The 25,712-nt window shown below is 43.1% G+C and overlaps 1 protein-coding gene across 14 annotated transcripts in view; it reads right to left on the bottom strand.

The window, feature by feature from the left end:
* Positions 1-25,712, bottom strand: part of LOC122682154 (ninein-like protein) — a 705,741-nt gene that overhangs the window by 645,001 nt on the left and 35,028 nt on the right. Inside the window, exon 2 of one of the 14 annotated variants that reach the window (XM_043884950.1) lies at positions 5,310-5,520. The exons of the other annotated variants lie outside the window; for them this stretch is intronic. The gene's annotated coding sequence lies outside the window, so the exon portion shown is untranslated. The remainder of the gene's footprint in view (positions 1-5,309; positions 5,521-25,712) is intronic. 14 annotated transcript variants of the gene reach the window in all.

The following is a 25,712-nucleotide window of genomic DNA, read 5'->3' as shown; positions in this document are numbered from 1 at the left end:
ACCAGAAAGCCCAGCCACATTCAGCGTTCCAGATAAAGAGGAGCCCTTGGCTTATCACAGTTTGATTCTTTTGAAGTTGGAATCTGTAGATTCTCAGTAATTTGAGTGCTATAAAACTTTATTTAAAATTGGAGCATAAACTTTGCTACCAGGTAAGGCACAAACCCTGTTTTCATCTTGGGGAGAAAACCCTGCCCTCAAACAAACTGAATACCAGTTAAGAAACAGTGGTTGACCAGCACTCTGCAGAACCACGCAGCCCTCTGGAGGCCATGAGGGAAGGCCATACATTTAACTGATGCATAGCGATGAAGGAATTTAATCCATGGCCCTGGAAACCTGCTGGGTATCAAGACAGGGAGGCAGAAGAACAAGCATCTGGGTGTGCTGTGTGGACCCAGAACATTGCAACCCAGAACAACTCCAAACAAGGTTCTCCAAAAAACCCTGTAAAAGTGTGCTGACCCAGAACAAGCAGCACCAAGGTCGCATTCTAGATGTCATGTTCCATATCTGGAGAGATGTTACAATTCTGAATAAATATTGAAGCCCAGCCTTGGGTTCCAGAAGAGCAGGTCTGGGCACTATGTCAAACAGCCTTGGGGTTGGTAATCAACCTTCACACTTCAGCAGTTCTGAGCTTTTAGGATTAATCTTTGTATTAGCTGTTTTCATGGCTTTTTTTCTTATTTTTCAAAACTTATACTATTTATTTACTTTGCCAAGGTCGGCCCTATCTCAGCGATAAAGCTTGAGAGGCCATCACTTTTATCAAAGGGATTTTCCATTTCCAACAATATAAAAATAAGTTGATGCATCATTTAATTGGCGATTAATATCATCTTTGCTCTTCTTACAAAGAGGAAGAGACTGGGCAAACTAATGCAGGGGGCACATGCCACATGGCAAGGTCAAAAAAAACTTTAAAAATGAGAAACAGTGGGGAGTGGTGACATCATGCAAAGTGGCAGGGGATGAAACCCCACCAGAGCAAAATAGAGCCATAAAGAGGGACTGGAAGGAACTATTTGAAACTCTAGAACCAGATCAGACACAGCAAGGTGATGAAAACAGGCTGCTGATCTTCTAAAGAGAGTGGTGAGCAGGAGTCAGTCACCACCCTTGATGCTGTGGAGACCAGAGCCGTGAGGACAGTGGCCCAGAGTCCTTTGGCTGGAGCCAGAGCGGGCAATCGGGACCATGTCACCCAAAATCCAGGGTTGTGTGTTTTGCTGGTGACTGAGGGCTTGGAGCAGATTCTGGCCTTGGGGTCAGCTTCCTTGGGCTGCAGTAGCTTCCCTCAGAGCATCTCTGTTACGGCTGTTTAGTCACTCAGTCATGTCTGACTCTTTGTGACCCCATGGACTATAGTCTGCCAGGCTCTTCTGCCCGTGGGATTTTACAGGCAAGACTACTAGAGTGGGTTGCCATTTCCCTCTCCAGGGGATCTTCCTGACCCAGGGACTGAACCTGTGTCTCCTGCATTGGCAGGCGGGTTCTTTATCACTGAGTCACAAGGGAAGCCCACAGAGTATCCAGGAGAAGGCTAAGGCGAACAGGAAGACTCTGCGGGGAAGACCTTCGTCAGGTCACCAACTGACTGCAGACACAGCAGGATGGAAACTCCAGTCACCACGCACAACAAAGAACACACTTTGTAAAAATAACTTAGAAAACTCACAAAGACAACTGTTCAGTTCAGTTCAGTTCAGTTCAGTCACTCAGTCGTGTCCGACTCTTTGTGACCCCATGAATCCCAGCACGCCAGGCCTCCCTGTCCATCACCAACTCCCAGAGTTTACTCAAACTCATGCCCATTGAGTTGGTGATGCCATCCAGCCATCTCATCCTCTGCCGTCCCCTTCTCCTACTGCCACCAACCCCGCCCAGCATCAGGGTCTTTTCCAATGAGTCAACTCTTCCCATGAGGTGGCCAAACTATTGGAGTTTCAGCTTCAGCATCAGTCCTTCCAATGAACACCCAGGACTGATCTCCTTTAGGATGGACTGGTTGGATCTCCTTGAAGTCCAAGGGACTCTCAAGAGTCTTCTCCAACACCATAGTTCAAAAGCATCAATTTTTCGGCACTCAGCTTTCTTTATAGTCCAACTCTCACATCCATACATGACCCTGGAAAAATCATAACCTTGACCAGACGGACCTTTGTTGGCAAAGTAATGTCTCTGCTTTTTAATATGCTATCTAGGTTGGACAACTATAGTCCTTAACTAATAAAAATCATTAATATCTAAGGTGTGGGAGAATCATAATGTCCAGATTTCAATAAAAACTTACAGAGCATACAAAGACACACACAAACTGGAGTCTTTTTTACAGTAGAATCAGTGTGGTTCATTTCATTTCATTTATTTTTGTCTGCACTTCATGGCCTGTGAGATCTTAGGTCCCTGACCAGGGATAGAACCTGATCCCACTACAATGGAAGCACAGAGTCCTTCCTAACTGCTAGACTGTCAGGGAATTCCCTATACTAGAATTTCTAAATTCAACTCTCTGCACTTCTACCCAAATATTAAACAGCAGTTGCATGGAATAAGCAGTGATAGATTTTCCTCCTGAAGGAACCACAGTGAGCAAGTGCAATGGAAGGGCATTTGCTAAAACAGACTTCTGATTCTAAAGACCCCCAAAATAACTTTTACACAGTTTAATCATTGCTGCCCAGTCTCCCTCAACATGATGAATTTTTTCAAGGTTTTAAAAAAAATTAACCCCAATCCCACCTCCCTCCCCACCCCATCCCTCTAGGTTGTCCCAGAGCACCGGCTTCGAGTGCCCTGCTTCCTGCAGCCAGCTTGATCTGGTCATCTATTTTACATATGGTAATGCACATGTTTCAATGCTATTCTCTCAAATCATCCCACCCTCACTTTTCCCCATATAGTTCAAAAGTCTGTTGTTTAATCTGTGTCTCTTTTGCTGCCTTGCATATAGGCTCATCATTACCGTCTTTCTAAATTCCATATATGTGCATTAGTATACTGTATTGCTGTTTCTCTGACTTACTTCACCCTGTGTAATGGGCTCGTTTCATCTACCCCATTAGAACTGACTCAAATGCGCTCCTTTTTATAGCTAAGTAATATTCCATTGTGTATATATACCACAACTTCCTTATCCATTTGTCTGCCGATGGACATGTAGGTTGCTTTCATGTCCTGGCTATTATAAACAGAGCTTCAGTGAACACTGGGGTACACGTGTCTCTTTCAGTTCTGGTTTCCTCAGTGTGTATGCCCAGCAGTGGGATTGCTGGGTCATATGGCAGTTAAATACAACGAATTTTTAAAGAAATCTGTCATCTAGCTGCATTTGTTATAGAAGACGGACATTAAACCAACGTAGTAAGTAACAGCTCATTATCTCAATGAGTATAAACTTGAATTTTCAATACCGAGCAGGTCTGGCAGTCACGGTCCACCCTTGCTGTCTTCCTCACGTGGACTCTTATTGGCTGTTTTATGAGTGATTTCTGTAACCTTGTTATTCAATCCAGATTTCCCAAGGATAAGCTACTTTGCCTGTGACCCTCAATCTGAGAATAATGTTATAGAATATCAGAGTCAGAAAAGGGCGGTCCTAAAGGGTGCCATTCAATCACCCCATTTCACAGATGAGGACCTGATATTATACACTTAAGCACAGAGGTAGATTTCCTCAGTCGGCTGAAGAACATGGATGGATAGGACAAGCGCGAAGGCAGGCTGAGAAAGGAACATCTCCCGCCACTCCAAGTGTGTGGCACTTCTTTAGCCTCGAGGCGAGACCCTCTATCAGGGAAACCTATACCGATGCTTATAACTGTATACACTGTATACAGCTCAGTGACCAAGGAGCAGCCCCCATGGATTCCCCACTGTCTTCTTCTCCTGTCTTAGACTTTGATGGTCTTCAAGGGGTACCAGTGAGGTAAACCCAGGCAGCTGGAGCTGCTTATGCTGACCATTCACAGCTCCATTCTCTGTCTCAATGGCATCAAGTTAGTAGGCTAAAATCTGCTCTGGGAGGACTATTGACACCACAGTCATTGGAAAATGCTTCAAAGTAGGACTTTGGGGGTCAGTTGTGAAAGCTTTGTTAGTATACCACACCACTGGCTAAAATTTGACTGATCACACCATGTTTTGATAGAGACTGGAGCAACCGGAATGCTCAGAACTTGTTAGTAGGAGTATAACTGGCACAACAGCTCTAAAAACCTGCTCAGTTTTACCTTCCAAAGCTAAACACATACCCACCCTACAACATGGCAATTCAACACCTAGGTTCCAGCTCAACAGAAACCATAGATTTGTGCACCAAAAGACACGCTTTCTTAAGCAACATTATTCATTGTACCCTAAACTAGAAGCAATCCAAATATCCATCAATAGTAACAATATAAGTGGAGACTTCCCTGGTAGTCCAGTGGTTAGGACTCTGCACTTACACTGCAGAGGCCATGGGTTAAATCCCTGGTTGAGGAACTAGGGTCCTGCAAGCCATGTGGCCAAAAACAAACAAACAAAAGTAAAAATAAGTAATTTGAGGCATATTCTGGGAAACTGTAAAGCCATGGAGAGGAATGAGCTACATAACAACCTCAATCTTATAAACATGACAGAAGAAGCAGATATTGCAAGATTCCACTTGCATAAAGTTCAAAAGAAGAAAAAATTAATCTGCAGTGTTAGAAGTTAAGATAGTGAGACTTCCTTGGTAGTCCAGTAGTTAAGAATCCGCCTGCCAATGCAGGGGACATGGGTTCGGTCCCTCATCCAGGAAGATTCCACATGTCACGGGGCAACTAAGCCCATGCACCACAACTACTGAGGCCTCATGCCCTAGAGCTCATCATCTGCAACAAGAGAAGGCACCACAATAGGAAGCCTGAGCACTGAAACTGGAGAGCATAGCCCCACTCCCCACAACTACAGAAAGCCCAGTAGCAGCAGTGAAAACTCAGCGCTGACCAAAAAAAAGGAAGAAAGAAAACACTATCCAAAAAAATGATTAGCCATATTAAAAAAAAAAAAAAAGAACACCCATCTCATTCTTTTCAGCAAATTCCAAAAGAATCAGAAATTTTAACCAAAAAAAAAAAAAAGTAATCTATGAAATACCTAGAATGAAATACAACTTCTTCATCATCCTTAAAAGAGTGGGAAGTTTGGGGAGTTGGCTTAAAAGTCAAAATTTCTATGAACAAAAGAATAAAGTCAGAAGATAAATGCCAAACAACAACAACAACAAACAAGAAGGTACTATACACTGGGTGACTTAAAACAACAGAAATGTATTTTCTCACAGTTCTGGAGGCCAAAAGTCCAAGATCAAGCTGTTGGCAGAGCTGGTTTCTTCTGGGATGTCTCTCCTTCCTGCTGTGTCCTCACGTGGGCGTCCCTCTGTGTGTGTGTGTCTGGATCTTAATCTCCTTTTCTTACAAGGACACATTCACACTGGGCTAGGGCCACCTGTTGGGCTGTACCCGGAGGCCAGCAAGCCCTGTAGCTGCCCAGCTGTAGGACCAAAGAAAGACACCAGATATAATGATGGAGACATCCACAGTTTATCGACCTTTCAAGTTTTAAACACAAGGTCCTCAGGAGCTCTGCTGCCACTCTTGGGATGACCCAGCTAGTAGGCCTGGTCATGGAGCAGCGGTGAGGCCTCAGTTAAAGTGCTTCAGCTCTTGGAGCTTGGGCTTCCTGAGACATCAAACAAGGAGGCCAAACCTCACGGCCCAAGGCACCTTCATCCTCTGACATCCTGGTTCTCTCAGGTCCATCATGGCATCTTTGGGCTCCATTCATCACCGAACAGGAGTCCAGGGAATGAGGTCTCAGGGACACAGGCCGTAGGGGCCACGCTTCTTACACCTAGAACCCTGGAACAGTCTCTGCCACAGACACTGTCTCCTGTCTCCCTCTGGCCTTTGCAAGGAGTCTGGGTCAACATCTGCTCAGTCTCCCTTTCTCTTTCCCTCTCCTGTCCTGGGCTGGGGAAAGGCGACATGAATTGTTCTTTGACATCCATGCAAACGCTGGCAGAAATGCACTATTAGCAGCAAACCAATGACATAACCAGAGGTACTGTAGCACAGCGCACGGTGGCCACACAGACCCTGTCTTAACATCAACAGGGAAACGCCCGGACACTCCAGAGCTCCAGAATCGCCTGTTCAACTACATCTGCGTCATTCTTTCCAACCAACTACACAGTGTCCTAAACGCGCTGAAATGTTCTTTAAGATATGCCTACATGACTCTGCATATAAGTTAAATGGGGTGGTCATTATTCAGCAGGGCCCAGGAGGCAGAACATATCCCCAATTATGTTTATGTTTGTTTTTCTTTTATGCTTATATTTTCAAATGAATCAATATTTAAAGATATAAAAATATACAGAGAAAAATGTTCTATTTTTTAAAAATTTAAATAAAATATCTTTCAGTCTGTATTTTCCCCTGTTTCTTGCCTTCCGTGCATATCCAAATTCTCCTTTACTCTTTAAAGCCTCATCTAACCATTTCTAGTAAGTCTTCCCTGAGAGCGCGAGCTTTTGCTGGACCTCTCTTCAGAATCCCACAGAACTATCTTTTTTATATTTTTAATTTTTTTGGCCTTGCTGCTCAGCATGTGGAATCTTAGTTCCCTGATGAAGGATCGAACCTGTGACCCCTGCAGCGGAAGCCCAGAGTCTTAACCACTGGACCACCAGGAAAAGCCCACCATAGCACATCACGCTTTTTTTGTCATCTTCCCCTGCATGATCTGGCATTTACAGTGCAAGTTTGTGCATGTATGAATATGAATGTGTGATCTTCCCACGTACAAATAAAATCCTGGAATATTGGGGAAAAAAAATTGTGCCTACATGGAAAATGTTGAAAGCCAGGTCAGTCTCAGGACACAAACGACAGTATTTAAAAGACTCTAGCCCAGCTCACTGTACATGTGACCATCCACAAACACGTAGCCAAAGATGAAAATGATGTGGATCAGAAATGGAATCAAAGCTGATAGAACAGTGAAAAAGAACATATATTAATAAACAATCCAACATAATGTAACAGAGGGCACTGGTCTCTCTTTTCCAAACACTTTGGCTCATATCACATTTACTCAAAAGAAAAGAGTCTAAAAAAAGAAACAAAGAAAAGGGACTGCCCAACAGATACAGAAAGGTGAATGTAAAAGCTATTGCCCTTAAGCCTTTTCTTTTCTCCCTCTCCCACTTAAGTAAACCTACCAGAAGAATATGCAATATGTAAAATGTAATCTGTAATCCTCTGGGTTTGTAAGGCCAACTGCTCCTTTATCCTACTAATCAAACACTGAAGTGGATTCCAGAGATTTTATTCCAGCTGGGTTGGCACAACTCAAGAGAGACACCATCCGCCCACAATCTTCTGTGGGAATCAGGAGGCCTCCACGCCTGGCCATGGCCTTTGGGTTGGAATCTACTCAGTCAGGCCTGGAAACGCCCCCTCAGAAGACTGGAAGAGGTCTCCCTGGAAAGATCTATGCCCAGCAGAGATGAACAGGGGACGAGCAGGTCCTGGGAAAAGGAAGGAGACACAGAGGAATTCAAACCAGTTCTCTGGTCCATCCTCACAGCTTCAACGGCAGGTTCGGGAAGGGCCCCCCTGGTGCACTGTTAGCCTGGGGACCCAGCAAATGAGCAACTTCACCTCTGACAAGAACCCCTGAAACAGGGCAGCCCCACACTGACTCATCTCCTCACTTCTGCATGGGAGGATCCGGACCTCGGGGACCTGCCGTGCCGTCCTGCTGTTATCTCCCATCCTTGATTTATGCTAGAATCTTTTTTATTATTATTATTATTATTTTATTTATTCATTTGGCTGTGCTGGGTCTTAGTTGCAGCATGTGGGATCTAGTTCCCTGACCAGGGATCGAACCTGGGCCCCCTGCATTGGAAGCGCAGACCACCCGGGAAGTCCCTACGCTAGAAACTGGCCTCAGAAGTACTTTGGAAAAAGAAGTGCATGATCTAAGGCACAGGCTGGAGGAATGGCATTTTAAAGGGAGCCGTGCACTGACAGGCCACAGGTGTCCTGACTTCTCTGAGCATCTGTGTCCCTAACCGGTGGCCTGTGGGCAACAACAGGGAAGGTATTTTCCGATTACCTTTACGATGAGAGACACTTTATACATATAACCAATCAATACTGTGCTGGGTTTTCGATGCCACACGCAGGCTTTCTCTTTATGGCAATCAGGGGCTACTCTTCATTGCAGGGCAGGGCTTCACCCGTTGCAGAGCACAGGCTCGAGGTGCACAGGTTTCAGTAGTTGTTGCTTGCGGGCTTAGTTGCCCCTCGGCATGTGGGGTCCTCCCGGACCAGGAATCAAACTTGTGTCCCTTGCAATGGCAGGCAGATTCTCATCCACTGTACCACCAGGCAAGTCCAGTTAGAGGCAACTTTGAAAAAAAGAATCATCCCATGGCAAAGATACTTCCCTCTGATTCAGTGGCGGTGCACACTGGCTTGAAGTAAATCCAGCTGGGTTCACATGAAAACATGGGTCATGAGGAAAGCCAGGATAGGACCTCAATCTTTTAAAGAAAAACACAGGCTGTGCACCCCAGATTGTGTGTGCCTGAGTGGAGAAGGGCTGGATGTTTTATGCCAGAACCTAATGTTCTTTTCTGCCTATTCTACTCTAAACATACCCACTAAGTTAACGTTATTACAGCTTTTATTTCTATAATTAATTCTTTTATAAGCTATTACAACCTTGTAAATATTAATAGTTCAGCTTGCTGACAACATCCTGAGTCAAAACCACAGGTTGAGATGAATACAAATGTTGTTTGGTTCCCAAGAAGGCCAATTTGTTCCAGTTCACTCACACACCAGGTGGAGCAGCTAAAACTTTGATAGAAAAAACAGTTTTGATAGATTGCTGAGTTTGGGGCAACCACAGCAACTGAAAAATGAGTGAGGAATCCTGAAAAAAAAAAGAGAAGGAAAGACAGAAAGCCCCAAATTCTGCAAATGCCACCTAATTCACCAGACAACCCAACTATGCGTGTGTGGAGCAGCCTCCAAGCAGCTCAGCCAAGAATAAAAGAACTAATGGACGTCCTTGGTGGTCCAGGAGTTAAGAGTCCTCCTTCCGATCGATGCAGGGGACTTGGGTTCGATCCCTGGTCGGGGAACTAGATCCCACATGCCATGGGGCAACTTAGCCTGCGTGCCACAGTGAAAGATTCTGCATGCCACAACTAAGACCAACACAGCCAAATAAATAAATACTTTAAAAAAAAAAGAATAAAAGAACTGAAATGAGATGTGAGCTGCTGCCCAGAGGCAGTGTTTTCAGTATGAATCCAACAGCACTTCCTACTGAAACAAACACAAATGAACACTCTTCAGAGGAATATAACAGAAACTTCCTTCTCCATGATACACCATCACAATGTCCAGGACATAGGCCAAAATTACTCACAAAAATGAAGAACCAGGAAAGAGTAACAGAAATCAAAACCAGAGATTAACCTCAAAATGAGTGAGATGTTGGAATTAGCTGCCTTAAATCCTTTGCCAGCATGATTATACTCAAAGATGTGAAAGAAAAGATTCTCCTAATGAATGCACATATAGAAAACCTCAGCAGAGAAATAGAAACAATAAAACAGCCAAATGGAAATATGAAAACTAAAAAAAAACCCATAATAACTGAAATTTTAAAATTCAAATAAAGGGCTTAATAGCAGAATGGATATGATAGAGGGAAAAAGTCAGAGAACTTGAAGAAAGATGAATAGAAATCATCCAATCTTAAGAATAGAGAAAAGGAAATTATTTAAACATAGCCTTAGGGATTAAAAAGATAATTTTCAAAAGTCTAGCATATGTCCTAGGAGGAGAAAAGAGGGAATTAGGTAGAAAAAAGGACTGAAGAACAAATGGCAAAGATTATCCCAAATTTGGTGAAAAACAAAAATGTACAGATTCAAGAAACTCAGTAAACCCCATTTAGCATAAAAGTTAATAAAGCTACACCCAGGCACATCAGAGCCAAACTGATGAAAAGAAACATAAGGAGAAAATCTTGAAAACATCCAAAGAAAAAACAACACATCACACATAAGGACACAATAATTCAAAAAAGACTGCTGACTTCTCCGCAGAAATAATGGGCTCCAGAGGACTGTGTAACTTCATCTTTAACATGCTTAAAAACAACAACAAAGAGAAAACTCTGTCCAGCTATAATTCTGTACACCAAAAATATCATTCAAGGGATCTTGTCTTCTTTGCAGCATGAGAATTCTTAGCTGTGACATGTGAGATGTAGTTCCCTGACAAGGGATGGAACCCAGGCCCCCTGCATTGGGAGCACAGAGCTTTATACTCTGGACCACCAGGGGAAGTCCCAAAATACATTTTCAATTAAAAAAACAAACTGAGAGAAATGCCAGTAGCCCTGTGCTAAAAGCAATGCTAAAGGAAACGCTCTAGTTGAAGAGAAATTACGTTGTGTGGAAACTTCTATTTTTAGAAAGGAATAAACAGAATCCAAAAAACCAAATATCTGATTAAAATGAGAGAAAAAAGTTGTAAACTTGGAAAAAATACAACTAAAGCTAAAAAAAAATACCATTGTTTTGTCAAATTTGTAAGATATGTAGATGTAATATATATAACATCTGTACTATCAAAGTGGGTGAGACAGGGGTACACATTTGCAGGATTTTTATATTACATGTTAAGTGGCAGAATATTAATTCCAAATAAATTATGAAAAGTTAAGTCCACAAAAACACCTGCATACAAATGTTTAGAGCAGCTCAATTCATAATTGCCAAAACTTGTTAGTAACCAAAATATCCTCCAATAAGTGAATAGAGGGACTTCTCTGGCAGTACAGTGGTTCAGATTCCATGCTCCCAACGCAGGGGACATGGGTTCAATCCCTGGCTGAGGAACCAAGATCCAGTATGCCACACAGCATGGCCAAAAAAAAGATAAATTGGAGTACATCCATACAACAGAATATTACCCACCACTTTTTAAAGATGAGAAGGCAATGGCACCCCACTCCAGTACTCTTGCCTTGAAAATCCCATGGACGGAGGAGCCTGGTAGGCTGCGGTCCATGGGGTGGCTAAGAGTCGGACACAACTGAGCAACTTCACTTTCACTTTTTCACTTTCACGCATTGGAGAAGGAAATGGCAACCCACTCCAGTGTTCTTGCCTAGAGAATCCCAGGGACGGGGGAGCCTGGTGGGCTGACATCGTTGGGGTCACACACAGTTGGACATAACCAAAGTGACTTAGCAGCAGCAGCAGCAAAAATGAAAAGACTTGGAAGAACTTTAAATGCCCATTACTAAGTGAAATAAGACAATCTAAAAAGGCCACATAGTATATAATTTGAAATATATGATATTCTGGAAAAAGTAACACTGTTGAGACAGTAAAAAAGACCAGTGGTTGCCAGGGGTGGGGACAGGGCATGGATGAACAGACAGAGCACAGAGGATTTAAGGAAATGAAACTTCTCTGCATGATACTGTAAAGGTGCAAACATGTTATTATACATTTCCAAAACCCATAGGGTGTAAAACAGGGAGTGAGCCCTAGAGTAAATTCTGAACTCTGGGTGATCATAGTATCAATGTAGATTTGTCAACTATAACCACAGTGGTGAGGGATGTTGGTGGTGGAAGCTATGGGGTGGAAGAAGTATTGGGTTGGTTAAAAAGTTTGTTTGGGTTTTTCCATAAGATATTACAGAAAAACATGAATGAACTTGTTAGTTAACCCAATATATGGGAACTCTCTGCACTGTCTATTCAATTTTGCTGCAAACCTAAAAGTGCTCTAAGAAATAAAGTCTATCAATTAAAAAAAGAAAAAAACAGAAAAAATGGTTGCATAAAATACTGAAACATGCTATAACACTTAGGACCCTTGAGAACATCATACCAAGTGAAAGAAGCCAGTCATAAAAACCACATATAGTATGATTTCATGTATATGAAATGTCTAGAAGAAGGCAAATCTATAGAGACAGAAAATAAATTAGTGGCTGCCCTGGGCTAATGGGGGTGGGGTGTCCAAATGAAACGGGGAATGATTGCTAATGTGGGATTCTTTAGAGATGATGAAAATGTTCTGAAAGTTGTGGCCATGGTTGCACAATCCTGTGAATAACCTAAAAACCACTGAATTATACATATTAAATGGGTGAGTTGATGGTATGTGAACTGTATCTCAATAAAACTGTCATTTTCTTAGGTAAAGCTGCAATTTTTTAAAAGTAACTGGTTAGAACCCATAGCATGCATACTTTAAACATGAGAATGCTGAGGAATACTGAAGAAGTCTCTAGACTTCTAGAGATAGAAGAGAGACTTCTCATAGTGGTAATACCGCAGGAAGGCACGTCATAAACATCCACATGCCTAACAACAGAGCCTCAAAACAAACAAAGCAAGAACTGAAGGAACCAAAGCTAGAAACAGATGGAAATTTTAACACCAGTTTCCTAACAGGTAATAGACGTAGATCCAAAGTTGGGGGGGGGGGTAATAAATAAGGTACACAATACCATCAACCACCTTGTCTAAAATAAATATGCTGAGGGTTGACACATGTATATACTGATGTATAAAAGAGGTAATTAATGAGAACGTATTGTATAGCTCGGGGAACTCTATCCAATGCTCTGGGGTGACTTAAGTAGGAAAAGAAACCTAAAAAAGAGGGGTTATATGTATACATATAACTGATCCACTTTTCTGTACAGCAGAAACTAAAGCAAGATTGCAAAGCAGCTCTACTCCAATAAAAACTAATTTTAAAATATGTTGAGTATAACAAGCAGTGGTTAAGCATAATTCATTTCATAATGTTTTGTCTCCTGGGAACCTCCAAGGATCTCTCTGTGGTCCGATCTTTCTCTAAGGTTTACTACTATCTTCTTCACTCTTTTCATCTATGTATTTACTTTTAAGCATAATTCATTTCATAACAAAGCTCTGTCTCCTGGGAACCTCCAAGGATCTCTCTGTGGTCCGATCTTTCTCTAAGGTTTACTACTATCTTCTTCACTCTTATCATCTATGTATTTACTTTTAAGCATAATTCATTTCATAACAAAGCTCTGTCTCCTGGGAACCTCTAAGGATCTCTCCGTGGTCCGATCTTTCTCTAAGGTTTACTATTATCTTATTCACTCTTGTTATCTATGTATTTACTTGGGGCTGTGCCAGGTCTCTGCTGCCACACATGAGCCTCCTCTGGCTGCGGCAAGTGGGGGCCGCTCTCTGGCTGCGGTGTGCGGGCTTCTCACTGCAGGGGCTTCTCTGGCTGTGCGGTGCTGTCTCTAGAATGCGTGGGCTTCAGACACTGAGGCTTGCAGGCTCCAGAGCACAGGCTCAGAGGCTATGGTACACGGGCTTCGTTGCCCTGCAGCATGTGGAATATTCCTGGACCAGGGATGGAACCTGTGTCATAGGCAGATTCTTAACCACTAGATGAACCATCAAGGAGGTCTTCTTAAAGAAGGTGACCAAAGTAATTTGCACAGATGTGTTTTTCCTTCTTAACATCATCCTTTTCAAACATGAAGACTCATTCAAAATCATCCCATTTTCCCCAAGACACAATCCCTGTATTCTTTCCTCTTAGATGTTTTAACTCTCTACTCCCTGGAACCCAGGTGGTTTTGACAAGAAGCCCTGCTCCCCTGCAGAAATGTGCTGGGGGCCAGTCACAGGCCGTCAGCCAGAGGCAGAGAACATCCAGGCACGTGGGTTTGGAGTGCTGCAAACAGCACAGCAAGGGAAGTGGACCTGGTCTGCACCCCCACTTCATCACACGCCAGTGGCAGCTGGCAGACACTTGTTCATTTCCTGTCAGCAAGCAGCAGAGGCGAGGCACGGCTGGAGCCTCCTGCTTTTCCCAGGAGGTGGTTTCACTGCCAAGCCTTGTGATGCTCTCTAGGGTCTTGGGTTCCACAACACGGTTGCTTTTCAGCAGTTACCTGCCAGCTTCTGACTCATGAGACCTGAACAACCTCCTTCAACAGAAGGGACTACCATATGTGCTGCGTGTGCTCAGTCGCTCAGTCGTGTCCGACTCTTTAAGACCCCATGGACTGTAGCCCACCAGCCTCCTCTATCCACGGGGATTCTCCAGGCAAGAATACTGGAGTGGCTTACCATACCTTCCTCCAGGGGATTTTCCCAACCCAGGGATGGAACCCAGGTCTCCTGCATTGCAGGCGGATTCTTTACTATTTGAGCCACCAGGGTCTATCATGTAATGACCCGCATATGACCTGAAAGGACAGGCCTGTGTCGGGGCGTCAGCACATCAGACGGCCCTCTTCCTCACAGAAGAGGCCACGCCAGGGGCCCGTGCTTCTCCATCCTAAAGCTCAAGGGTCACGGAGCATGTCGTTTCCCTCAAACCACTTGCAGGTGACAACAGCACACTCTGTAGCTGTGGGACCAAGCTAGGATGGCAGTGCGCACGCGTGCTAAGTCACTTCAGTCGTGTCCGACGCTTGGCGACCCCAGGGACTGTAGCCCTCCGGGCTCCTCGGTCCATGGGATTCTCCAGGCAAGGATGCTGGAGTGGGGTGCCACGCCCTCCTCCAGGGGATCTTCCCGACCCGGGGATCGAAGCTGGGTCTCTTAAGTCTCCTGCCTTGGCAGGCAGGTTCTTTACCACTAGCGCCACCTGGGAAGCCCAAGGATGGCAGGGAGAACATTAAAAGCGAGGAGGTGCCCGCTGTGGTTATGTACACCACGGGAGGATGTCAGGGACAACTTATTTTTAAAAAGGAATTAAAGCAAGTTGAAAAACTGTGTTCTTTCATTCAAGAAATCTTTACTGAGGGAATTCCCTGGCAGTCCAGTGGTTAGGACTCCATGCTTTCACTGCTGAGGGCCCGGGTTCAATCTCTGGTCAGGGAACTAAGATCCCACAAGCCGTGCAGCAAGGTAAAAAAGAAAAGAAATATTTACTGAGCATGCACCATTCTAGGCACTTAGAACTAATACACTGCAACTAACGAAACAGACAAACCTGGCAAATAAGCAAACCCTGTCTTAAATGGTGATAAGTGATATGAGAGAGCAGGAGGAGGTGGGGTATCATCGACTCACAGCATTTAATGGGGCAGACTGGGAAGGCCTTCCTGAGAAGGTGACCTTTCTGCATGTCTGAAGGCAGTGTATCTTGGTCTGCATACATATGCCTGGTGCTTCCCTGGTGGTTCGGGGGTTAAGATCTGTCTTGCAATGCAGGGAACAAGGGTTCCATTCCTGGTTGGGGAACTAAGATCCCACATGCCATGGAGCAACTAAGGCAACAAGCTGCAACTAGAGAGTCCACAACAAAGACCCCACGTGTGCAAACCAGGACCCGACGTGACCAAATAGATAAATAAATATTAAGTATTTCTGAAAAGCCAGCCTGGCCTCAAATGATTTCAAGAGGTCCCTAAACCCCCGAGTATTTCCCTGCCTTCTTCTAAAGCCTGAAATTTCTTTAATGAGAGGGGGAAGAAACCTACTTAATTCCATTTAATTCTATTAAATTCCTATTTAATTCTGTACTATCAAAGAGAACTATCTGATGGTTTTGGAAAAGCTGGCACACAGGGCTCCCATGTTACCAGGTGACTGTGGAAACATATATACGGTTGATGTCTGGACTTTGCTCCATCACTAAAGGGAAGGGGATTCCAAGAAGACAGGTGGGTCACTGAGTCAGAAGGAGCAAAGGTGGCTATCAGAAGGCACTCATCTGGGCTCAACTACCACTGCCTGTTTGGTGCAGGACAGGGCAGTTGTCGGCTGTGTGGTGCTCACGTCGTGTGACTGAAACCAGGCAATTCCAGTACACTAACCGCGACGTTCACGCAAGGCAATTTAGCAGTGACCGGGCACCCTGGCGACTCCACTGGTCAGCAGCACTGTGCTGAATCCACACCTACTGTACCATCTGCACCAAAGCGAGAGGAGTGCTCCCTCACAGACCCACTCTGAAAGAAAGGCTAAAGGAAATTCTTCAGATTCAAAGAGAACAATACCAGAGGGAGACAAATTTCAGGAATAAAGGAGGAGCAATAGAAATGGCAAATACCTGTGTAAATATGAGACTTACCAGTTGTTTTGTCTGTGCCATCCAGCGCGTGGGATCTTTGTTCTCTGACCAGGGGTGGAACCCATGCCCACTGCAGTGGGAGCTCCTAGTCTTAATCATTGGACTGCCAGGGAAGTCCCTATTTTTTTTTTTTTTCAAGCAGTGGCCAAAGCAGGCAACTTTTTATACTTCTTATTTTTAAGAAATATTTACTTTTATGTATTTATGTAGCTGCGCCAGGTCTTAGTTGTGGCACTTGGGACCTTCCATCTTCATTGCAGCAGGTGGGATCTTTAGTTTCAGCATGTGGGATCTAGTTCCCTGACCAGGGATGAAACCCGGGCCCACGCACTGGGAGCACAGGATCTAGCCACTGGACCACTAGGGAAGTCCCCAGACTATTTTGTATGTATATATGATGTATATATGCATGACAGCAGAAAGCAAAATTTCTAACACTGTCTGATGCAGTTTTTGATGCATGAAGATGCAGCACTAAGTGATGGGGTGGCTTCTGTGTTCCCCTTGAAGTGGCACAATCTTATTTCCAAGCAGACAGAGAAAAGTTAAATATGAATACTCTAATCTCTAGCTGCTGCTGCTGCGGCTGCTGCTAAGTCGCTTCAGTCATGTTCGACTCTGTGCGACCCCATAGACGGCAGTCCACCAGGCTCCCCTGTCCCTGGGAGTCTCCAGGCAAGAACACTGGAGTGGGTTGCCATTTCCTTCTCCAATGCATGAAAGTGAAAAGTGAAAGCGAAGTCGCTCTGTCCTGTCGAACTTTAGAGCAACCACTAAAATAGTTATACAGAGATACACGGTGAAAAACATCAATAAAAATGATTAAAATGGAACACTAAGAATATAATCAATAATACAGTCAATAAAAATGTAGGGGAATATAGCCAATAATAAAGCAATACCTTTCATGGTGACAGATGGTAACTAGATTTACGGTGATTATTTAGAAATGTATAGAAATGTCAAATTGCTAGGCTGCCCACGGGGAACTAACAGAGTGTTATAGTCAATTATACTTCAAAAATAAACAAGTTCGTAGAAAGAGATCGGATTTGTCTTTACTGGAGGTACGCAGAGGGGTGCTGGGAAGGGAATTGGAAGAACCTGGTCAAAGGGTACAAACTTCCAGAGCACCACCCAGCCGGGTCAGGCGGCCGGCCGAGGCACCCCGGCCCTCCCAGCCTCTGCCCCAGGACCCCGAAAATCTAGAAGGAGCCCCGGGGCCGAAACACCCCCGTGCGCGCCCGCCACGCCCGAAACACCCAGGGGCGCCCCGTGAGCCCAGCTCCCGCCGCCCAACCGCCGGCCGGTGTCCAGGAGCGTCCTCCAGTCCACGGGCTCGCAGGAGACATGCGCTCCCGCAGCAGATCGGAGCGCTTCAGAAGGGCACACGCCTGCTGCTAAGAAAGAACCCCTTCTGCCGCCTGCAACTCTGTCATCCAACCACCCTCCCGTCCCTTCCCCTGCGCTGAGAGTGTCTCCTCCTCTCCCACCACCGAGACCAGGAGAGCCGTGCCGCAGTCTCTAAGCTCCCTGGAGCTGACAGCAGCCACCAGTTAGGTCCCAAGATTAAGCACCCAGAAAGAGAACAGAAGTGAAGATTCACGGAGACTCGCGGAGAGAGTCTAGCTTGAGTCTCCTTTTCCTCTCTACTCCTCCCCTTGCTCCCCATCCCCGCTCCTTCACAGGCAAGAGAAATATGTTAAATTCATTCGTGGTGTGGACTTCAGTTGGCAAACCCTGTTGGCCCTGCAAGAGGAGGCAGAAGTGTTTCTGGTTCCTCTCTTCCAGGATGCCTGTCTCCTCTCCTTACACACCGGCTGCCTCACACTTTCCTCAAAGGATGCGCAGCTGGCCGGGAGGATCAGAGTCATTCAAGAAGGGCTCAGCTGAGCTCCAGCCACCCGCCCATGTCTCTGGTGGATACCAGAGCCCCTGCCAGTGGCCAGGACCAGATCCACGGAGTACAAGGTGTTGCCTGGACTTGCTCTCTCTGAGCAGAGTGTGTGAGTTGCTTTCATAGTTTGTTTTTGTTTTTTTTTTTTTGAGAAGGAGAAGATTGCATGGCTTTCCTCTGTAACAGAGGTAAAACAGGAGAGAATCAATGTATTCCAGAAATCCTGAGAATAATTTTCAGATGAAGAGACTCTAGGGTTGACTTCACTTTGCAAATTATTCATGTGATTGTTTGATGATTTGGAAAACATCAGATTTTCTAGGTTATGGGAGAAAAGGATATTTACTGATTATTTTAAATCCTCTTGTACCATTTAAATGTTTTACCATATGTATATTTACTTTTATTTAAAATATGATGGAAAATATAAGACCAACCAATAAGTTGCATGGAAGAGCCTTGTGCATCCAGGGTACAAATCTCTGTCCCTCAGATTGACTTCATCATTAGTGGCAGAAGCAAGTTCCTGTGTGGACTGTGGCTGTCAACAGATTATTCAGCTTTTCAAAAACTCAACTGGGATGAAAATAGAAAATTGTTAAGGTTTGATGTTCTAGCTCCTTCTGGTAAATTCCTACCAAAATCATTCAGAAATTCCAACTTATAGAATTTATTTTATCCTTTATTTGTAAATCATAGAAGATATATCATAATTTATACTTCAGAATTCTTCATTCCAGGATTTTAAAGAGCCTTTTCAATGTTTTTACAGGTATTTTTATAACTTCCTTGTGGAGAGATAATAAAAATAATTCTTAATGAAAAAAATTAGAAGCAAAGTTTCTGTTATACAGAGACAATACTGTGTTCTTTGTGCATTAGTCTTAATTTCTTCATTTGGACACTGTTTTCCAACAGTGTGATCGCAGCCATGAAATTAAAAGATGTTTACTCCTTGGAAGGAAAGTCATGACCAACCTAGACAGCATATTAAAAAACAGAGACATTACTTTGGCAACAAAGGTCCGTCTAGTCAAGGCTATGGTTTTTCCAGTGGTCATGTATGGATGTGAGAGCTGGACTATAAAGAAAGCTGAGCGCAGGAGAATTGATGCTTTTGAACTGTGGTGTTGGAGAAGACTCTCTAGAGTCCCTTGGACTTCAAGGAGATCCAACCAGTTCATCCTAAAGGAGATCAGTCCTGGGTATTCATTGGAAGGACTGATGTTGAAGCTGAAACTCCAATATTTTGGTCACCTGATGAGAAGAGCTGACTCATTTGAAAAGACCCTGATGCTGGGAAAGATTGAAGGCAGGAGGAGAAGGGGACGACAGAGGATGAAATGGTTGGATGGCATCACTGACTTGATGGACATGGGTTTGGGTGGACTCCGGGAGTTGGTGATGAACAGGGAGGCCTGGCATGCTGTGGTTCATAGGGTCGCAAAGGGTCGGACACAACTGAGTGACTGAACTGAACTGAACTTCCAACAACCACAATTTAAACAAGAGATTTGAGGGATGTATTTTTGCTTCCAATGGAGTAGAGTATGAGCCGATAAAATCCTTGCTGTTGTTTTGTAACTGAAAGCAGTTTAAGAGACTCCAGGGAAATGGGAAGTGCCATCAGAAGACTTTTAGATATTGTGAGTGATGAAAATGATTAGTGAGGGTGGATATTAATAATGATGCGTCAGCCAACCAAATTCACATTAAAGGGAAGGACCAAGTTCTGTTGTTTGATACATTTTAACCCTTTGGAAAAAACTTTTCCTGTTAGACATCAAGTCATTTTATGTAAACACTGGAATAAAGCTTATCTATGAATACATTTTTTTTAAAAAAGGTACAAACTTCCAGTTAAAGATAAATAAGTACTAGGGATATAATCTATGACACTATAAATACAATTAATAAACACTGCTCTTTGTTATATATGAAAATTGTTAACAGAGTAATTCTCAACAGTTCTCATAAAGAAAAATACTACTTTTCTTTTTTTTCCACTTTGCATCTATATGAAAAGATAAGTGTTCACTAAACCTACTGTGGTAACCATTTCAAGATGTATGTAAGTCAAATCATTCTGTAGATCTTAAATTTATACAGTGCTGTATGTCAATTATGTCTCAATAAAACTGGAAAAAAAATGAAATAGAAAAAAAAGGAACACTGAGCAACATTCAAGTAATCCAGGAAAGGAAAAAATAAATAAATAAAAATATAGAGGATAGTTATATGTCAACTATACCTCAATAAACACACACACGGGACAAACAGAAAACGAATAATAAGATGATAGACCTATGCCTAAATATATTGATGGTTACATTAAATGGAAACGGTCTAAACACAGAGACTAAAAGAGAGGGACTATCAGACCCAAATACACGATCTGTTCAGGAAATCTACTTCATGTTTTAGTAGAAGGATGGGTAAAACAAGCCATAAAAACAATATTTCTTTATGTAGAGTAACTATATTAACACCAGAAGAAGTAGACTTTGGAGGAAGGAAATTACCAGAGATAAAGAGGGGCATTAAATGATTTCAAAATGTCCACTCACCAAGAAGACACGATAAACCTAAATGTAGATATACCTAAAGAGTATGTCAAGGCTGTGTATTGTCACTCTGCTTATTTAATGTATATGCAGAGTATATCACTCAAAATGCTGGGCTGGATGAAGTACAAGCTGGAATCAAGATTGCTGGGAGAAATATCAATAACCTCAGATATGCAGATGACACCACCCTTATGGCAGAAAGTGAAGAAGAACTAAAGAACCTCTTGATGAAAGTGAAAGAGGAGAGTGAAAAAGTTGGTTTAAAACTCAACATTCAAAAAACGAAGATCATGGCATCCAGTTCCATCACTTCATGGCAAATAGATGGGAAAACAATGGAAACAGTGACAAACTTTATTTTCTTGGGCTCCAAAATCACTGCAGATGGTGACTGAAGCCATAAAATTAAAAGAAGCTTGCTCCTTGGAAGAAAAGCTATGACCAACCAGGACAGCATTAAAAATCAGAGACATTACTTTGCCAAGAAAGATCCATCTAGTCAAAGCTATGGTTTTTCCAGTGGTCATGTATGGATGTGAGAGTTGGACCATAAAGAAGGCTGAGTGCCAAAGAACTGATGCTTTTGAACTGTGGTGTTGGAGAAGACTCTTGAGAGTCCCTTGGACGGCAAGGAGATCAAACGAGTCAATTCTAAAGGAAATCAACCCTGAATATTCATTGAAAGGACTGATGCTGAAGTTGAAGTGCCAATACCTTGGCCACCTGATGCAAAGAACTCAGTTCAGTCGCTCAGTTGTGCCCGACTCTTTGCGACCCCATGGACTGCAGCACGCCAGGCCTCCCTGTCCATCACCAACTCCTGGAGTTTACCCAAAGTTATGTCCATCAAGTCGGTGATGCCATCCAACCATCTCATCCTCTGCTGTCCCCTTCTCCTCCTGCCCTCAATCTTTCCCAGCATCAGGGTCTTTTCAAATGAGTCAGCTCTTCGCATCAGGTGGCCAAAATATTGGAGTTTCAGCTTCAACATCAGTCCTTCCAATGAACACCCAGGACTGATCTCCTTTAGGATGGACTGGTTAGATCTCCTTGCAGTCCAAGGGAATCTCAGCAGACTTCTCCAACACCACAGTTCAAAAGCATCAATTCTTCTGTACTCAGATTTCTTTATAGTCCAACTCTCACATCCATACATGACCACTGGAAAAACCATAGCCTTGACTAGATGGATCTTTGCTGCCAAAGTAATGTCTCTGCTTTCTAATATGCTGTCTAGGTTGGTCATAACTTTCCTTCCAAGGAGTGAGCGTTTTTTAATTTCATGGCTGCAATCACCATCTGCAGTGATTCTGAAGCCCAAAAAAATAAAGTCTGACACTGTTTCCATTGTTTTTCCATCTATTTGCCATGAAGTGATGGGACCGCATGCCATGATCTTAGTTTTCTGAATGGTGAGCTTTAAACCAACTTTTTCACTCTCCTCTTTCACTTTCATCAAGAGGTTCTTTAGTTCTTCTTCACTTTCTGCCATAAGGGTGGTGTCATCTGCATATCTGAGGTTATTGATATTTCTCCTGGCAATCTTGATTCCAGCTTGTGCCTCTTCCAGACCAGCTTTTCTCATGATGTACTCTGCATATAAATTAAATAAGCAGGGTGACAATATACAGCCTTGATGTACTCCTTTTCCTATTTGGAACCAGTTTGTTGTTCCATATCCAGTTCTAACTGTTGCTTCCTGACCTGCATACAGGTTTCTCAAGAGACAGGTCAGGTGGTCTGGTATGCCCATCTCTTTCAAATTGCCAACACCCGCTGGATCATCAAAAAAGCAAGAAAGTTCCAGAAAGACATCTATTTCTGCTTTATTGACTATGCCAAAGCCTTTGAATGGATCACAACATGCGTAGAACTGACTCTCTGAAAAAGACCCTGATGCTGGGAAAGACTGAAGGCAGGAAGAGAGGGGGAGAACAGCGGATGAGATGGTTGGATGGCATCACTGATCTGATGGACATGAGTTTGAACAAGCTCTGGGTGTTGATGACGCAAAGGGAAGCCTGGTGTGCTGCAGTCCATGAGGTCGCAAAGAGTCGGATACGACTGAGCGATTGAACTGAACTGAGATATACGTAAACATAGACCAACAAAAAACACGAAGCAAAAATGGACAGAACAACTGTTTTTTCAGTTTCACAGCTTTCCTGGGGCAGAATCCTCCTAAAGCCAGTAACTGGTAGAACCACATAAACAGTAGTTGACAAATGCTGGAGGCTAGAGGTGGCGAGGTGAAACTTAAAACTCCTGAGCTAAGGGGAGGGAAAAGGATGACACACTTATATGAGTTTTATTTCCAGGAGCCCCATGGGGTCTTCATGGTAAAGACTGGAGAAAAGAAAATAGGCTTTCATTATTTAGACAGGGAAGAGAAGAAAACTAACAGTTTAGAAATGCACTCAGAGAAAAGGAACCATTTTCAAAAACATCCATACCAAAGGGTGTTTCCTCCCTCAGAATAAACTATTTTATCAGACAGAGCCTTATCAGACATGGGGGAAGGGCAAAGAGCAACTTGACAACTGAAACCTCTTCTAGACTTCCTGTCTTACAACTGGGATGGAAAAGAAAAAGAAAAAAAAGGATGGGTGGGAGCTAAGAAACTTCTGAAGGGCACAGTCCAGGACCTCATGACCACAGAAACAGTCTGACTTATAGGAATGCCTCCCTCACCCAGCACCTCTCCACCACATGCACAGGGCTCTGGTAGAAAAGCCATGCATTATACCACGAGAGCTGCCAGACACAGACTCTGTTTCAGATAGAGTTTCTGGGCAAACCCACAGACAACTGGAAGACAACAGGAGACACCTGAAGCCTCTGAAGTCTCATCTCCCACGAGTCCAGCTTTCAACGCAGAGTTACAAGTCAAACCAAGGGCAAGAAAAAGCAGAGTCTGAGGAGGCCTGAGAAAAAGCAGGCATGAGAACTTGGCTCAGACATGGCAAAGATGTTGCAATCATCAGACTGAGAGTGTAACTATGATTAATAGGCTAGGGGCTGTAAAGGGGAAAAACTGGACAACCTACAAAAAAACTGACGGGTAATACAAGCAGGGGCTTCCTCAGAAGCTCAGTGGTGAAGAATCCACCTGCAATGCAGAAGACACAGGTTTGGTCCTTGAGTTGGAAAGACCTCCTGAAGGAGGAAATGGCAACCCACTCCAGCATTCTTGCTGGGAAAATCCCATGGACAGAGGAGCCTGGCAGGCTATAGTCTGTGGGGCTGCAGAGTCAGACTCGACTGAAGCAACTGAACCTGCACGCAATGTAAGCAGAGATGTGGAAACTCTAATAAAGAAGCCAAAATAAATGCCAGAAATCAAAAATACAGTAACAGAAATAAAGAATGCCTTTGATACATTCATCAGTAGACTGGACATGGCTGAGGAAAGAATTCAGTAAGCATTAATTTGTATCACTAGAAACATCTCAAACTAAAAAGCAAAGAGAAAAACTAATGGGGAGGGGGAGAAAAAGGAATAGAATATCCAAGAATTGTGAGACAACTACAAAAGGTGTAATATATGCATAATTGAAATATGAGACAATGAAACGAAGAAATTAACAGAAGGAACATCTGAAGTAATAATGGCTGAGAATTTTCCAAAATTAATGGCAGATCCCAGAGGACACATCCAGGAATTTCAGAGAACAACCAATCAGGATATATCCCCAAAGGACTACACCTAGGCTCATCATATTCAAACTGCAGAAAACCAAAAACAAATCCTTAAGGAAAGCCTGAGAGGGGAGAACCACCTCACTTGTAGAGGAACAAAGTAAAGAATAACATCTGTCTTGTCAGAAACCACGAGCAAGAGAATGAAGTAATACATCTGAAGTGTTGAATGAATAAACCACCTACCTATGGTTGTATATCCAAAGAAATTATCCTTCATAAGTGAAGAAGAAATAAAGAATTTCTCAGACAAAAACTGAAGGAATGCATTGCCAGGAGACCTACCTTGCAAAAACTGTTGTTCTTCAGAGAAAAGGAAAATAATATATACTAATAGGTCAGAGAATCAGATCAACATTTAAAAAGGGAAAGCATTAGAGAAAGAATAAATGAAGGTAAAATAAAGTGTTTCATTCTTTTTTCTTTCTTTTTTTGTTTTTGGCGACGCCTCATGGCTTGTGGGATCCTAGCTCCTGGACCAGGAATTGAATCCATACCCTCGGCAGTGACAGCAAGGAGTCCTAACCCCCAGTCCACTGGCGAATTCCCTCATGTTTCTTACTATTAACTGATTTTATAACTGTTCAAAATAAAAATGGCAACAATGTGCTGGTGATCATAGCTTATGAATGAGTGAAATGAACGACTGCAACATTATAAGGAACAGGAAGGAGGAATTGGGAATACTCTGTTAAGAGGTACCTGCACTATCTGTAAAGTGAAAAAGTGTTATTTGAAAGTGGACATAGATTAGTTGCAAATGTATACTGCAAACTCCAGGCCAACCGTAAATTTTTTTTTCAGAAGAAGAATTGATACGCTAAGAGAAGAAAGAAAATGAAATCATATAAAATCCTCATTAAAGTCAGAGAAGACAGGAAAAAACAGTGGAGCATATTTTAAAAAGGTAACAAAGAATAAGTGCAATGAATGGAAGGTTCCTTTACAAATAGAGTAGATACTAATCTAACTATATCAATAATTACCTTCAATGTGAATGGTCTAAATACACCAGTCAAATGAGTCTGTTAGAATGGATTAAAAAAATATGACCCAAGTATATGCAGTCTACAAGAAACTCATTTTATTTTCATTAAAAAAAAAATTAATTGCAGCATGCAGGATTTAGTTCCCTGACCAGGGATCAAACCCTGGCCAGCTGCATTGGGAGTCTGGAGTCTTAAATGCTGGTCTACCTAGGAAGTCCCCCTAGGGGGTTATATTACAGGGCCAAAGGCAGAAGATTCTAAAAAATGACCTCTCTCTCCCTTTAAAAAAAAAAACTGCTTACACAAAAATTGACCCATGTGTGCATGCATATATATGGTCCCAAGAGTTTTAACATGTCACCACAATGAGAACACAGAACAGTTCCATCACCAAAAAC

The sequence above is a fragment of the Cervus elaphus genome, chromosome 23 (assembly GCF_910594005.1).
Source record: "Cervus elaphus chromosome 23, mCerEla1.1, whole genome shotgun sequence".
In the NCBI taxonomy this organism is placed as follows: domain Eukaryota; kingdom Metazoa; phylum Chordata; class Mammalia; order Artiodactyla; family Cervidae; genus Cervus; species Cervus elaphus.
Note: the sequence above shows the minus strand (reverse complement) of the source record. Positions and strands in the feature narration are given on the sequence as shown.